The sequence below is a fragment of the Henckelia pumila genome, chromosome 1, assembly GCF_033568475.1.
Source record: "Henckelia pumila isolate YLH828 chromosome 1, ASM3356847v2, whole genome shotgun sequence".
NCBI lineage: Eukaryota > Viridiplantae > Streptophyta > Magnoliopsida > Lamiales > Gesneriaceae > Henckelia > Henckelia pumila.
In genome coordinates, this window is record NC_133120.1 from 140,410,804 (window position 1) to 140,429,383 (window position 18,580).

At 35.0% G+C, this 18,580-nt stretch overlaps 1 long non-coding RNA gene across 1 annotated transcript; it reads right to left on the bottom strand.

The window, feature by feature from the left end:
• Positions 1-500: 500 nt before the first annotated feature.
• On the bottom strand, positions 501-8,282 carry LOC140876035 (uncharacterized). Its single transcript, XR_012148645.1, has 3 exons — positions 8,151-8,282; positions 6,101-6,620; positions 501-709 (listed from the first exon to the last, which is right to left on the bottom strand). It is a non-coding gene; the product is annotated as an uncharacterized lncRNA (long non-coding RNA).
• Between the last annotated feature and the right edge of the window lie 10,298 nt (positions 8,283-18,580).

The following is an 18,580-nucleotide window of genomic DNA, read 5'->3' on the forward strand; positions in this document are numbered from 1 at the left end:
CCCGGAGCCAAAAAGTCCTAGGGCGGTACATGGTCCGCAATATGGGTGGTTAATACCTGAAAGATGGAAACCCCACCAAAGAATGGGCGACGGGTGACATGAATGAACCGATCCCGTGCCGGAATGAGAGGGGATTCTGAGACAGTGTAGGTATGGGACTACATAGTTGAGGAGGGTTTAAAAGATTTCATATGTACTGCTCATATCAAGAAGGTGCATCTTCTTTTCGGAAGCTCATCACATAAGAACTCCAAAGTTAAGCGTGCTTGACTTGGGGAAAATTATAGGATGGGTGACCCCCTGGGAAGTTTCTCAGGGTGCGTGTGAGTGAGGACATAAGCACGCTGAAAAGACTAGTCTTGATACAGTGGGTCGTTACAAACCTCTAAATGTAACACCCTCAACCGATGAAGATGTTACAAACTAACATGACGTTAAAACTAGTTCGGAAAAGAAAATTTTTGAAAGATGTATGCATACATCAAACCTTACTTAAAACATTTCAGAATAGTTTACAAACCAAATCATAACAGTTTGAAACATAAAGCGTATTTTCTTCAATCAACATAACAACATTTAGTTCATTAACTTGACACAAACACTCTCAACACATAACACACTCATGCATCGCCCGCCGGTCCGACTCCTTGCTCTTCTTCATGCCCGGCATTGAACTCATCGACATATGCATAAATGTCATCCTCATTACCTGCATCATTCAAGTATAGTGAGTCTAAAGACTCATCAAGAGTATGCAGTAAAAATCATGAGATTTCAATAATCATTTAAACTTAACATAACATAACATAAGCTTATCATTTGGTGACGAATTATGCGAAATTGTGGCAACCGTCATAATTGGCACATTCATATTTTCTTGTTGATCAACAATCATATGGCATTATGCCTCGTAACATTCGTTCTTTCATTTTCGGAGGCCCCTCCGGAGCTCATCCCGGAGGACCTAACCCGTACATTGAGCCGTATTTGGGAGGGCCCCTCCGGAGCCCAAACCGGAGTACCGTTCCCGTATTGCCACCACAAAGACACATAAGACATCAAAATATTTTCATGCATCAACATATTATATCTTCATAATTCAACATAACATTATTCATTCATGCTTCATCATTATTCATTTCATCAACATATCATTTCATTCATCATGAAGCATCATTGAAACATCATAATTTCCATCTTAACTTTTGTTTCACGAACATAAAACTTTACTCGATAACTTCATGCATGTAATAAATGATAAAAATCATACTTTCATATTGAACATAGGTTTCATGAAAGAAACTTAGACATGTACATGCATCACATAATGTAATCGGTCCACGTAAGTCGTTCTTTTCGTTCTTGACTTAAAACTTGAAACTTTTTGCATAGAAACTCTTAAATATATTTTAGAAGCCTTAAAAGATCATAACCATGAATTAAGGACTCAAAAATAAAAACTTAAGAAAATTAATTCGAAGCTACAGCGCTCCAGCGCTGACAGAGAAGTGTTGGGGCGCTATACTTGCGCATTGACAATTTTGCTGCACTGCAGTTGCTATGCATGCACACTGCTATTTCGAGTTCTTGCACCCAGAATTAGGAAAAGTGGTAAACATAAACGTTGTAGCCCTGGATCTTGGCTTTCCAATTATCTAAATTAGACCTTAATTGAAGTTTTGAGTAAAATGTTATGCTCATTCTCCCAAGATGTGTCAGTGCAGGAAAACCAAACCAATTGATACATTTTGGGGCGACTTTGGACAAACTTCCAAAATGATTTGGACAAAACCCAAAAAATTAAAGTTGTAGACATTTAACTAGCTTTCAGACAAAGTAAGCCTCATATCATTTGGATCAGTACACTAGTCTTTATCTTCAAAATTGCAACAAGTGCTGCAAATTCGGAACAACCAAACACATAACACATTTCAAAGCTTTAACTTAAAACTTCAAAATATGAGATTTTCTACTACTTATGCTATAAGTTTTTCATAAAACATTTCTTAAAATCTCAAGAACACATAAAGAATTTAAAATCATCATTAAAATCTCGATCATACTCAAAGAAACATCAAGAACGACTTAAGTTTCACGATTTCAATCAAACATAAACCATGATCTTGAACTCTTAAAAATCATGAATAAACATTACATAAATCAGAATTTTCATATCAAAATACATATATCTTGAATGGTGGTTTAAAATTTCTTTAAAAACTTGCCTTGAATGGAGGAGGAGTTGATCCGGAACTTCGGAGATGAGCTAAACCTTGGACGAACTAAAAACTGGTACCTAAAACTCACTTGAATCTTGAAGGATTTGATGAAGGAGATGATGAATAGGGAGGGGGAGGAGAAAAACGTGTAAGGGAGAGGAGGATAATGAAGAAGTCTGATAGAATATGTCAAGGGAATCACTAACATGTAGGGTATAAGGTTGTTAAGTGTAGTTTTCATAATTAATGCACATCGTGTATTGATTGCTTAAAATGTAGTCAAAGAAACACATCTCGACTCGTTTGATAAAAATTCTATCTTTTGACTCGTTTATAAAAATGTAACAATATCATACTTAAAATACTCGTAAAAATGTACTCTATTATCTCGTTCCTAGGTTAGCCTCATCCCGCGAGTCCAGAATCGAAATCTACCTGGAATCATTTACTTAATCAAAATTGTTAAATGTAAGATAAACATAATCAAGAAATCATAATCATTAAATCATAACTTAAACAATTTAAGGCATAAAATCATTAAAAATTTATGTTTAAATAATCGTGAGCAAGTTTAATGGATTTTTGGACTTTACACTAAATCTCAGCCTGTAGAGGTTTCTGAACTGAAATACAAGTTAACATTGAAGTCTTCCAACTCAACGTATCGGCCACTACATTAGATTTACCCGTGTGGTAGCTAATGTCGCAATCATAATCCTTCACTAACTCCAACCACTGGTGTTGTCTCATATTCAACTCCTTCTGAGTGAAGAAAAACTTGAATCTCTTGTGATCAGTGAAAATCTGGAATTTCTCACCGTACAAGTAATGTCTCCATATCTTAAGCGCAAACACAACAGCTGCAATCTCTAAATCATGCGTCAGATAGTTCTTCTCATGATTCTTCAACTGTCTCGATGCATAGGCAATCACCTTACCATTATGTATAAGAACAATGCCTAAGCCAATCTTAGACGCATCTATATACACAACAAACTCCTTATGATCCACTGGCATCGCCAACACCGGTGCAGAAGTAAGTGTCTCCTTAAGCTGATCAAAGCTCCTCTGACCCTTGGGACTCCAAACATACTTGGCATTCTTCTTGGTAAGTGATGTCAAGGGTACTGCTATAGAAGAGAAACCCTCGATGAACTTCCGATAATAACCGGCTAAACCCAAGAAGCTGCGTATCTCGGAAGCATTCTTCGGAATCCCCCAATTTTGGACAACCTCGACTTTCGATGGATCCACTGCTATGCCCTCCTTAGAAACAATGTGGCCCAATAATGCCACCTGATCGATCCAAAACTCACACTTGTTGAATTTCGCATACAACTTCTGCTCTCTCAAAGTCTGCAAAGCTATCTGCAAATGCTGTCTATGCTCCTCCAAGCTTCTCGAATATATCAAAATATCGTCTATGAATACAATGACGAACTGATCAAGATACGGCCTAAAGACATGGTTCATGAGATTCATGAAAACCGCTAGAGAATTAGTCAGTCCAAATGGCATACCATAAACTCGTAATGCCCATAACTTGTTCGAAAAGCAGTCTTGGACACATCCTCCTCTCTAACTCAAAGTTGGTCATAACCCAATCGCAGATCGATCTTAGAAAACACCGAAGCTCCCTGCAACTGATCAAATAAATCTTCTATCCTCGGCAGTGGATACTTATTCTTCACGGTGACTCTGTTCAGTTCTCGATAGTCAATACAAAGTCTCATGCTGCCGTCTTTCTTCTTCACAAATAAGACCGGTGCACCCCAAGGTGACACACTGAGGCAAATAAATCCCTTCTCTAGAAGCTCCTGTATCTGATCCCTCAACTCTTTCATCTCTGTGGGAGAAGACGATACGATGCCTTAGAGATAGGCAAAGTACCCGACAACAGCTCAATGCTGAACTCCACCTCTCTGACTGGTGGCACGCCTACTACATCATCCGAAAAGACATCCAAAAACTCACGAACAACCTCAACCTCTGCAATAGATCTAGAAGACGGCTCATCGTCTGCAACTACTAAAATCTCAAGAAAGCCATGGCAACCCTTCCGCAATAACTTCTTCGCACGCACATAAGATATGACATGCGAATCACCGCTGCTCTGAGCTGTAAGGAATATAAAAGAATATTTTTCCGACGAACTCACTGAAACTGACCGCCTTCGAAAATATATCAAAGCTCCATTAACTGATAACCAATCCATGCCAAGAATGAGATCAAATCATGACATCGGTAGAACCACTAGAACGGCTCTAATCAAATTCCCTTGAAGCTCGAACTCCACCCCATTGAGTACACTAGAGGTAGTAAGAATTTCGCCAGATGGCAATGTAATATCATAGTCCGTATTAACATCTTCAGGTATGATGCCTACCCGCCTAATACGAATGCAAAGGTCCTGAATCTTTCAACGCATACGTATCATTACCTCTAATGAGAATCTTCCCTGTACTCAAAAAAAATTTCCCAACGAACACACAAACTTAAAAAAATAGTTAATTAAACTCATAATTTATATCATTTCCCTTAAGCATACTATTAACAAAAATTTTAGAAATCCCCTTATACTACTCATGTGAAGTCAATTATGTCCAAAACCAATAGTCACAAAATTATTCATGCAATTTCTAATTAATCATCCAAATCATTGAATATTAAAGACATAGGTAAGGATTACCCGTGATCAACGATGTATCTGGATTCGTCTCCTCATCCCGCAAGACATACACATGGCCTGCAATGTTCTTCACATTAGGGAAGTTCATCACAATATGCCCTGGCAACTTTCACTTGTAGCACACTCCCGAACCAGCCATACACTGCCCCAAATGTGGCTTATGACACGCCTTGCACAAGGGTATAACTATGGGATTCGGGGCGGCTGCCCCTCTCTGTTGTGGCCTCTGCTGACCCTGTGGTTTCTACTGTGGTCTAGGGTGATTCGGGCCCTTAGTCGGCCCGTTGAACTGCTTCTTTGCCGGCTGGGAAGACTGACCTCTGAAGAAATGTTGTGGCTGCCTTTTATGCTGATAAGCTGCATGCATCTCCTTCCTCCCCTATTCAGATCTCAACGCCCTGTTTACCGCCGCCTAATAGTTCGCCACATCATGCTTAATGTCAGGTCTCAATCCATCTGTGAAGTGCCTCAATCTTTCCTGCTCATCATTCGCGATCAAAGGTTTGAAATGACATCCCCGCTAAAACTGCTTCACGTACTCAGCAACATATTTGTCTCCCTGACGGAGACTCATAAACTCCCGAATCAGTCGTCCATGTTCCTCAACGGTGAAATACTTCTCGAAGAACATTCTATTAAGATCTTCCAATGTCAAGGTAGCCAAGTCCACCCAAATCACTGCTCCTTCCCACCACAACGCTGCATCTTCCTTCAGCATGAAGATAGCGCACCTAACTTTATCAGCATCAGTGATCCCCATGTATGAAAAAATGGTATCTAGAGAATGGATCCACTCCTCGGCAACAAGTGGGTCAGTATTACCGCTAAATTCCTTAGGTCCCTGCTTCTTGAATCTCTCTACCACGTCCTCTTCATGGGACTTCCTTGGCTGTGTAGTCTTGTGCTCAAGCAACCTTGTAATCCCAACCAACATATCCACATTGGCTCTCTCAAACGAAGTAATCTGAGGTGGCGGAGGTGGATTTCCACGAGCTCCTTCTCTCTCTCAGTTGGCATCATCGGTATTATTTTCCAGAGTCTCTCTTCTGGGAGCCATACTGCAATTTCCATAAATCTCTCACGTGATCGCAATGCAAAACTAAGTATCTTAATTTTTTTTTTTGTAACATAATTCATTAAAGCATAAATTCTAAGCCACATTCATAAAAAAAATTAAAACATGAAAACTTACTAACTGGTAGTGCAACTTTTGTGCTCCACGTAGCAGAATAGTATCCTCCAAGGACCTTGCTCTGATACCAACTGAAACGACTCATCCAACTACTACTAATTTTTTTTAAAATAATAAAAACATAAATAACTAAAAACTTAATATAATATATGTAATAAAACGTGTACACATATACATATATTAAATAAATAATTTCTTAAATATTTTTTTAAAAATAAATAAATTTCCATAAAAATATTCTACATAAAAAAATCCCAATATTTTACTTGCAAATAAAATATCTTTAAAAATCCATAATTCCATGCATAAATTAACATCACTTAACACTCATAAAATCCTCCACATAAAAATCCATAAACCTATAAATAAATCATAAAACTTGTGCAAAAAAATAGTATTCATGAAAACCACTGAAAACATAAACTCGAGCGTAGGTCACGGGCTAGCCAACCGCCGGGAGCTCATACATCCTCACCACCAGTCGAGGCTAAGTTCTCTACATCATAGTATACCTGCTCACCTGCATCATTTAAGTCTTGTGAGCCTAGGGGCTCAGCACTCTCTATCTCATAATAACAACATGAATAAAAAATGATGCAACATATAATACATGCATGATACATAATAAATAATATATATACATGCATGTCCTAAAATACATAACTCATGATCATCTCATAACATATCATACATACTCATAACATAATCATCATGCATCATAATTAGGGCATATCATAAATTAAAAACTCTGAAGGTTATATCCATGCTTTGTGACGTGTCATGTCGATTGATCAATCTAAAACCAATGTACGTGGCGGTGGGATCTCCACCTCTTGGCCCCTTCACCAGTCTGACCCCGGATCCGTAGGCAATCATAATCATAGTTGTATGGAAAGGAAATTGGGCCCCAGTATCCCGATCCACAGTCTCATGTCATATGGAAAGGTCTCCGGGCTTAGGCATCCCATTTCCAATCCCGTATGTTATCACACACCCACTTCAACTCCCTTAAAATATTTTTCATGCCCAGCATCACACATATACATAAAATTTTTTTTGATCTTATTTCATTAAATATTACCCGTAAATATATATTTAATTAATTAATTATATAAATATAAAAATACTACTTTTTCATACTTAAAATATTTATGCAATAATTAAATATATATTTACGAATCATGCATATTTTTCATGGATTGGTTCAGGCTGCTGACTTCTTAGACTTAGGCCCAGAAGCTTCTAGACTGGCCCAATAACTCATCTTCAGCCCATTAACTTAAATTTAGCCCAAATAATTTATTTAAGCTCATTAAGACATTTCTGTCCCATTAGTGATACCCAAGCTCATTAACAACCTAGACTGGCCCAATGAGACCAATTTACCAAAACTGGCCCAAATAATTTTCATGGGATCTAAGCCCATAAAAATTATTAGACTTACTTAATTAATTATTTAATCCAAATAAATAAAACCCATGAAGAAGGATAAGGAAGCCTCGCAATATAGCTGTTCCCAGCTCGCGCGCAGATAGGAGCAACTGCCGTATTTTTGATTGTACGGCCTGCTCCGACCACCAATGACCATGAAACCACTTCTCAATCTTATCCAACATCTATAGGGTTCCAATTCAACCAATCTCACCTCAAACCATGGCCGGAGGAAGGAGAACAAGCCTGCATTCCACAGAAACCTTGCACTGCGCGAGTTGTGCATCAGTAGAAGAAAGTTGTGGTTTCAGCCTATTACACCTTAAAAATTCGACCAATCTAACTTCTAGGGATCCTAAGACACCTATTAACCAAGAACCAACAGACCTTGAACGTTTCACGCAAGAAAAACGTGAGGAAAAACTTGAAGAGTTAAGAAAACGAATCTGCTCAACATAATAATGCAAATATCATATCTAAGCCATATCCAACATATATTATTAAATATTTCATGATGAAAGAAGAATAATAGAACTTAAATGGTGAGAAAAGAGAGAATTCAAATATGTCTTGGTAAATATTTCAATAAAAATGCGATATCGACGCATATCGGGCTCACCGGGACGAACGACTCTAAAATCTTTCAAGAATCTTTAAGGGGCGTGTGATGTGTGTATGAGGTGAGTATTCTGCTGCTAAGTGATGGATATATGTATGCACTAAGGAACAAGGAGAGAAGGGAAAGGTGAATGATGGAAGGTAGATAAGGAAATATTAAAGAGTATGGGTCTAGTGCCTTCAATTGTGTTGGACAAGTGGCTTCAATCATAGCCTAAAAAAAATGATATTTTGAAATGCTAAATTTGACAATATTTTACTAAAGTTTCGTCCAAAATAATGCATCATTTTTAAAAGTGTACTAAAAGATCTTAAAACATCTTAAATAGGTGAAAAATGGGTTTCTAATAACATATACATATAAAATTCCTATTTTTCTATAAATTAAGTCTTAAAATAATTATTTAGGACCCTTGAAAACATTGATAAAAATTTTGGATGAAAATCTCTATCTCATCCGTCCACAGTCCCGTGAACGCGATCGAAAATTTACTTTTCTTAAAAAGCCATAAATTTCACAATGACGGTTTAAATGCAAAAATAAAATTTAAATCATGCAAATAATTCACATAATATCACATAAAATTATTTAACTCCTCTTTTCTTAATTTTAAATTAATTATTCTTCCTAATTATGCATGCGAAATCACATAATTATAATTTCGGGCGTTACGTCACTAGGTACTAATCTTGTACCAGTCTAACTAACTATTTTAAAACAAACATGAACACCTAAGTGCTCAACTTTCACTGCCCAAGTGAATTTTCATACTGCCAAATCCATATTGTAACTTAGCAGGTTCATGACATCCATCAAACACTAACTAGATCAATCATTTGATAGATCCCAGACTCTTCTGATGCAAAATTTTCCTAGTCAGGAATCACTTATCCCATCATATTTTTATCCATCAATAAGATCAAGTATATATTCAACGTTATCAACTGACATTAAGTTATACTTTAACGTAACTGTTGCAATGATCTCTAAACTTGGTAAATTTTTCCATCACTCTCTGAAGTGCAAAAAGACTTCCAGAGCAACATTGGAAAAATATTCTACCATGTCTAGCCTTGATCACAATTAACGTCTCCCAGTATATGTCATCTTGGTGTCCTAAGTAAATCCATTACTTAGAATCCCAAATTATAAAGATAATCAAGACCCTGATCACTAGCTGTATCTTTGATAGAATCAGACAATACTGGTCAAACTTCTTGGTTCTCTCTTAGTATCACGTGCGAAAACCATCCGTCCAGAATAAACACTTTTCAAGGAATTCTTTCCAAGACTAATCTATCAACGGAAACTAAAATCTATATCTCCGACGGAGTCAGACGGTAACTCATCACATACCTTGACATTATCCCAACATCAAGAATAATCTTTAGAAGACTCAATAAATTTTGAATATCCTCCTGATAGTTATACCTGTTGCTATGACTGTGCATACATTGAGACTGAGGTAAGTCTTCCCTATAATGCCAAACTGGAACAGAAAAATCCTTCCAGAGTACACCGGCATAAGGTCGCACTTACTATACCATCTCAAAACCCAACAGTCATCAGCATCCTAGCATAAATCATCCCTGATTCTCTGATAAATCCTATCCGGACAAAAATCCCATTTTTTGTTTGGAAGCACAACTCTAATCCCGAGTCTGCAACATCTGACAATTCAATCCTGTTGAATACCAATTCAACTAACTCTTGGATTAAATCCCTTCCAAGACTGTTTTGACCACATAATTTCTTGATATATACATCACTGAAGAAATCAGATTATAACAAATTACCTTGGATATCGAATCTATAAATCTTCACGAGATACTTTTAATATCATTATACTTTCACTTTGTCTGTTGCAAAATACTAGACTAAGGTAGCCTCCCCCCCCCCCCCCCCGAATAACAATATGAAGCAAGAAAAACTTCCAGACACCATCTGAAAACATGAGAGACTTCTAGAGTAGTACAAACCTAGGGTCGCTCTCCCATCTCAGTCTAATCATCTATTCACACTGTCCACAGTACTTAGTATAATTTCTCATTATGCCCTTGATGATACACATCATCCCTGGAAGACACTAAGTCTCGATAGAACATTCTAGTAAATACATCTAGAATTTTTCAACTGAAAACATGCATAATTTAATCCTAATTACACATTTAAACAAATGATCAATCCTTTGCATGTTCAATATAACCAAGTTAATCTCAAGGATGTACAATACTTTAACCACTAATCCAGGTTCTAATACAATCTTTAATCAATCCCATGTACTAACATAACTTAATCGAAAGATTACACTGAAAGATGTACCATACAACAATAAATAAGTACATCAAATAACTGAAATACTGTTTACAACGAAACATAATACAATATTTAAAACCCAATACAACTGAAATCTTACAATCTAACTAAGTGCGGAAATCTTTCATTCTGTCTACTGATTTGAACATGAGGTTTCCCGTCTGTTACACAAAAGCATCAATGCAGCAGACCTTCTTCCTCACAATATCTAAAAGATTAAATCTCGCAAATCTATCGGATCCTTCCAATATTGTTGAGTTCATTATCTGGTAGATGAGACAATATTTTTCTGACAATCTCTCCAACTACTAGTGAAGAGTCTTTTGGGGTGGCATCCTTGCTCGAAGTCAAATGGATGACTACGTGTCACACATTCCATTAAACCCTGAAAAGCGCCTGACGTTGAAAACTGGATCTTCTCTTCCAACTCCATCCTACTGGGATCCACATAATACGAACTTCTGCTGCCAACCATGACAATGACGATCCTGGAATATCCTAGATATCCTGCTATTCCCAATCCTGATACTGCTATCGTCATTGAATCCAACTCGTAATCTTACAAAGGATAACACAAAATCAATACCATGTCCCAAAGAATCTTGTTGCATGATCTGATACCATAAATGTAGTGACCCGCAACATAATCACCTACTAATCAGAAGCTTAAGCATACAATTAATCAATAAGTAATCTTAATCAGAGAAAATGCGGAACTTTAAATAAATAATAACATAAAAGCAAAACCTAGTGGTCAACTCTGCCATCCAGCCTTGGTCACCACCTGACCTCCCTGTACTCAAGAGAACTACCTACAACTGCCCCATTGAATGGGGTATCCAAACAACAGAAAAATAACTGGAAGTGATCCTGACATGCTCAGTATGAGAGTATGAGTATACACTATCATATGTGCATGTATGCAAATGAATTGGGTACCAAGACACTCAAGTCATGAAACTAGCTCATAGACCGGGCCCAGGGTATATAGCTCATAACGGTGACCTAACACAAGACTTACGTATCCAAACATCCACGACTCGTAGGATGAGCGCCCTACTACTACAGGATATCTCAAGGATATGAAATCAATATGCTCATGTACGTAACATACAGTCATGACATGTTGTATCATATAAATCATGCAATCACATAATACATGCAAACACATAATATATGCATACTCAATCTGAATATCTCGAATAATACTTTCGTACCTTACTAAGTCAGATCTTAGAAGCTCTCCTCTAGGTCCAAGCCTACCATGCAGCACTATAATACATAAATACCATGTATTATCTAGCATGTCAAACATCACCTATCATGCTCTAAAAGAATTAATTAAACTAAATCATACTTCCTATTTCCTCTAAGGAGCCAAAACCATACCTTCATCCGTCGTCAGCCCACAGATGTCGCATGCCCCAGATCCTGGGCACAACCTCGCTATGACTCCTAGACACCTTGCCAGAGCTTCACCGCCTGGATACTACTACGGAAAATGTCCGTTATATAAAAACTACTACCTACTCCAACTCTTAAAATAATATTACCCAAAAGCTCTTAAAATCGAGCTAACATGAGTCAAGGAGACGTTAAGAATTAGCATTTCAAAATGAGGAATTTGGACCTTATTTATAGGCCTTGATCGGACGGTCCGATCTTCATGCACCTGCCACGTGTCACAATCTTGTTAGCACCTGTTCCGCCAACACATCGGATGTTTCAATCTCCAGATCGGACGGTCCGATCCGTGCCACTTGTCAACTCCAACATAACACCTAACTGGAGGAGTTCGGACGCTCCGTTCCTAGATCGGACGGTCCGATCTCACCCGAATCTATTTTGAAATTTAGTCCCTTAATTAATTCCTTAAGCACAGTTAAGTCTCTTAATCTTGTAAAATGGAACCGAGCTATTACAGTTTCATTGTGAATTTACATGACTACCCTTTTTCATTATTATGTAATTAATGTGTTTTTTTCTCAATTATTTATTTATGTGACTTTTCAATTAACTTATTTATTTTAAAGTTGTACTATGAATTCTTTCAAATAAAAAATTAAAATACTCTTAATATTTTTAAAGTACTTTTTCACCATGATTTTCTAATTTATTTTATTTGATTATATAATTCACATATGAACAAACATGTGAGATACTAATTTTATAATACTTTTTCGTAAAGTATATGAATACTTAAAATCTATCTATTATATAGTCTATTATCTATTACTATTTTAAATATTATTTTACACACCGTTCTTTTGTTGTCCACTTTCACATATATTATTTATTATTTGATCATTTTCTTATTTGAGTTATTCCTAAAAAAATGTCTTTAACTTATTTAATTCACACTATTTTTCTATTAATCTTACAATATATTATATGAATATTTAAAATACAAAAGTTGTATAATGTGATTTATTTTTGCTATAATGCTATGAATGATCTATCTATGATCAATTATATTATGATTATAAATATATGAATAATAATTACGAATTAACTTATATATTTTTTTTAAACACTATTTTTTTGTTGTCCTCTTTCATATTTTGTGTATTTACTATTTAGTATTTGCTCATTTTCTTATTTGAGTTTTTCTTACAAAATATATTTAACACTATTTTTCTATTAATCTTATATGAGTAACAGTTGTGAATTAAACTTTTTTTTTTGTTTTTACACACTATTTTTTTTGTTGTACACTTTCATATTTTGTGTATTTAGCAACTATTTATTATTTTCTCCCTTTATTATTTGAGTTTTTCCTACTAACATATTTAATACATGCTATTTTTCTATTAATCTTACAAGATAGTATATCAATACTTAAGATAAAAAAAGTTGCATAATGTACTTTATTTTTGCTATTAATATATTCTATTATTACTAATATAAATATTTGTGCAACAATTATTAATTAACTTAAATATCTTTGTTTTTTACACATTATTTTTTTTGTTAATATATTATTTATTATAAATTATATATTATTAATATAATAAATATGATTTTGAAATATAATTAATTTATATATCCTTATTTTTTAATCATTATTTGAGTTTTAATTATGCATTTACTTAAATATTATTGACTTTTAGACACTATTTTCTGTAAATTTTACAATTTTTTATCTACTAATATTTCAAGATAATATATGGATATTAAAAATAAGAAAATGTCCTTGTTTTTACATATTATTTTTCTATTGATCTTACAAACAGTATATGGATATCTAAATTTAGATTTTTTTATAGTATACTTTAATTGTTTAATTTATATCACAATTGATATATGAATATTTATTGCATAGTGTATTTTTTGTTCGCCAATATTATTGGTCGGTAATCTATCGGGCCTCCCAAGGAAAAGGCAGAAAGGCCTACTAGAGCTTGTGGGCATAGATCATACCTATTAAGGAGAATGTCATAGTATAGTTTCATATTTTATCTGAAAAAGCTTTTCACTTAGTGAAATTATTTATATAGATTAGGATTGCGATATTTCAGACCGAATCTTTCTCCGTCTTATACATTCCCTAGATCAAAAGATGAATACTTTTTTACCATGATTTTTAATTTATTTTATTTAATTATATAATTCACATATGAACAAACATGTGATATACTAATAATATAATAATTTTTCGTATAATATATGAATACTTATAATAAAAAAATTCAAATCGTAATTTATTTTTCCTATTAATATATCTATTATTTATTCTATTACTATTATAAATATATAAGTAACGATTGTGAATTAATTTAAATATTTTTTACATACTATTTTTGTTGTTGTCTATTTTCACATTTTATATTACATCTACTATTTATTATTTGATCCTTTTCTTATTTGAGTTTTCCTACAAAATGCATTTAACTTATTTATCTATTAACATCATGGTATGATACTCTTTTTGATAAATTTGACAATAAAAAGATATTATATTATCAAACAAATCAACATCTTTAAGTTGTTTAAAATAAGTTCATTCAAACAGTTAACAATTTACTTTTAAAATAAGACCCAACAGATTATAATCACCTAAAACCACTTCTACTCATCTAAACCTCTTGTGAGATTGTGTAATATATTATATCCGTGAGATTGATCGACTCAATACATATCTGCAGTAAGAAATAATAGTTTGACATAAAAATTAATAATTTGTCATGATTGGATCGAGTAAAAAATTAATCATATAAAATTAACTAATGAGACTATCTCATTGTATTTTTTTGCCTTTTGCAGAAGTATAACTCAAATATAACACAAATAGTGGGTTCCATTATTCCATACTCCACATAATACGATGTTGAGTCAATGTATTTCCATGGATAATTTAATTTATCCAATGAATGTGACAGGGCATTGTTTCGTGCATGTGATTGATCCATGTGCAATGTACATAGCTTAAAGAATTCTCACGCAGTAGCCCATTATAATGGAACATAGTTTTGTGTGCAAATTAGCACTTTCTTGGAACAGCTTTATGGAGCCCATAAATTTGGGGTCCCTTTGTCCCCCTTCCAACCTAATTTGTAGATAGAAACACGCCCATAATTGGTAAAATACGAGGATAACATACAAAAAGAATTTATTATTTTAAAAAAAATACAGATTTTGATCTCTTATATATTATTTTAATAACTAGATCGATATGATTGAATATTTGTCGCGTTATCAAAAGTTATAGCAGGTGTTTATGGTGCAACGGAATCTCACAAAAAGATTTTTTTTTGAATTGTTTTCTTCAAATAGTTAAATAATCCGTATCTTTCGTAGATCAATAAATAGAGCTGAAGTTAAAGTTAAAGTTAAAGCCACTAGTAAAAAACTAAAATGACTAGTTATAGTAAGAATCAAGGCTGAGCCAAATGAAATATGGTGTTTTTATACATATATCTCTAAAACATTCACCTGAGACTCAAATCTTTTAAATGTACAATAGCTCAAACGTCATGTTTCGATTACTTTACAAACAAGGACAATAATTGCATCCAACAAACTTTATTTAATTGGTTAGTGATGTACGATCCTTTTGTCTAACTCATATATTTTTATCTGGATTCTGTTTCTAACTCAAACTGCTTGATTGGTGTCTGACAGATGTGTCAACATGTACTGGTCGGAACACGAGTACGCGACACGAACATAAAGTTAAAATGGGACCTAATTAAACACTGTGCTTATGGGATATGTGAAAGAAACGGTGTATGCAATTTGTTATTTAAAAAAGACAGTGTTGTGCTTAGTGTTACAACATCAGAGACAATACAATGCAGCAGAGATAAAAGCGTAAAGTAAATAACACAAGTAAATAATTTTGCACGAGTATAAAAACTCTCGCGGGTGTCTTAGGTCTAAATATCACTTGAAAAGAGAATATCATTCTTACAAACCAATACTAGTGATTTTACGAAAAATCAATAAATCCTAAATTTCTCAACAAGTTGAGAAATCAAACTTGTATCCTAAATAATCAGAGTACAAAACAAATCAGATGCAACTCCCGTAAGCCTCAATTGAAGAGACAGAAAAGATCTTCAATCAACAATATGTACTAAGTATTGTCTCCGATGTTCTCAACACCAATGGCAACACGGGGACAAGCAATAACAATAATTGTAAAATCGTCTTCATAAACCTTCAACTCTTCGACACAAATTCTTAAAGGAATGTTGTGCGAGTTGTCGTCTGAAGCTCTCCTTTCAGTTGTGCGTGAAAATATTCTTTATATAGATTTGAATCCAAAGCTTATTGATTTTCATAAATAGAGTTCTACAAGCATAAGAAAATAATTTTAAGTAGAAATAAAACTCTATTAAGCGTATCAAATCATATCTTGATAATATCATACAAGAATATATCTTTAAATTTCCTTATCAAGATATATTTGAACACGGTGAATATATTTCTCATAGATTTTGAATTATTCATGGAATATTTACCAAATCTATTAACTTGTCTAGAAAGTAAAATCAAATAATTTTCAATATTCCCAAGGTCGAGAATTTTAAGGAATTAAAATTTCTTTCAATCTCCCCTTTTTTGTTTTCTGGACAAAACTTAGCACAAACAAGAATAAACATAAACTCCCCCTGAGTTTAAAATACTTTTTTCCCTGAATTGTAAGTCTCTCCCTGAAGGTGTTGTCCTTCGTGCTGGAAACACTAAGAATAACATCAACACTTAGGGATTCTCACTCGAGCACAAGTAGGGTAGAAGGTTAGTCTAGTTAGATCATATTTGAACAGTTAAGGCACATAACTACAGCAAAACAAAAACATATATATTAATCATAAAAGCAAATCTAAACAAAGATGAGAGAAGAAAGAAAATCTAAAATTGATCACTATCAGATCCTTTTTGAGCAGCAGCCTCCTCATCATCTTTTGTCCCAGATAGACCAGTTTCATCAGTTTGTGCACTATCTTCCCCTTTTTGGCCAGAATTCCAAGTTGACGCCTACAATCAGCTAGAAAAGTGCTGTAAAAAGTGATGTCTTCCTGTGCTTGAACAATCTTTTCTTCAGCACCAGTCATCAGCAGTTGAATAGTAGTCATCGAAAATTGCAAAGGAGATGGAGTAGGCACGGTTTTTGTAGTGTTTTCACGTATCAAGAATAGCAGCAGGAATAGGAGCAGCAGTCCAGGGTAAATCAAGAACTCGATTCCTTTGAGTAGTCCGGCTGCAATCCTCAGAATCTCAGGTTGTTCGGACAAATCTTTAGTAATATTTCGAATAAACCCTTGAGACTCCAAAATACCATAGATTAAGGACAGGAATGGTAGCTTGGTAAACTTCAATCCTCCATCAGCAAATTGGAGCAGTGTCCAAAACACGAGCTTGCCAAAATTGAAAGGGCTCTCAGTCCCTGTAGAATAGAGAATGAATGCCAGTGGCCTAGTTACCACTGTAGAATTTGATGAACATGTCCAATTCCTCACATCAGTCTTGTGAACTACGGAGTAGAAGGACGTGAGCTTGGCTGCAGAAAAATGGTTAGTGAATTTTTGATCATACCACAAGTAAGGACTAAAATTACTTCGTGAATGTTCAGGTGGTGTCCTTCCTCCACTTCGAGGTTAGAATAGAAAGAATTGATAAGGGCTGAAGTGAACTCAAACAGCTTTCCCCAAAGATACACTAGACCATACTTTGCGGATCTTGATCTTCAATACTCGCAGTTAGATTGGCGTAAAATTCTAGGACTGTATTCTTGCAGTAGGGCATCACTGCAACCACGGTGGAATAAAGCTTCCTAAGCTTCAAAAACTTAATAATATTGTACCTGCCGTAGGAATCCACATCGATATTCTTTTCATCCAACATCCCCTTGTGCACATAGAGGGTCCATACAGAGTAGCATCACCAGAATAAAATTGAAGGGAGTGAGCAGATTCCACATCATATCCATCATTAATAGTGTTGCCTATGGTGTTGGCTTCCACAGCAGAAGGAACTTCTTCCTCAAGAAGTTCATCATCAGCATTAGTGCTAGAAACATCATCAGAAGCTTTTTCATCTCCAATTTTAGCACTCTAATCATAGGAACTCTCATCAGAAGTAGAGTAAGAATATGAAATATCAGAAGGAGGGCTGCTGCTAGTAGCAAATTCCTCCATCATTTCTGAATCAGGCTCATCATCTAAAATATAAGCAGAGGAAGGAACAGATATAGAAGCTTTCCCTTTCATGAGGCTCTCTAGGATTTGAGCCAAAGTAGCATCTTCATCAGAAAAGCGATCTCCTTAGGTACTGATTTTTCAGGGTTAACATTAGGAGGAGCATCGTCAAAAGAGCTTGAATCGCTGCTCTCAGAAGCAGATTCAGCAACAAGTGCAGAGGCAGAGGGAGTAGTAAAAGTAGAGAGTTTCTTTCAGGCCACAAAATTTTAATCACCATCTTCTGAATCATCACCGGAGGTGTGTTCATCATCGTATAAAGAAGGACGAGGACCTTTGCGAAACCTCTTTGAAGGCATAAAATCCGGGTTGTATCCTGCTTGCCATTTTGATATGTGAGCCATAACCGAAGCAGGATGAATGTAGTTCAAAACAGATAAATCAGGAAGATTCTCTACATCGATATATTTTCCA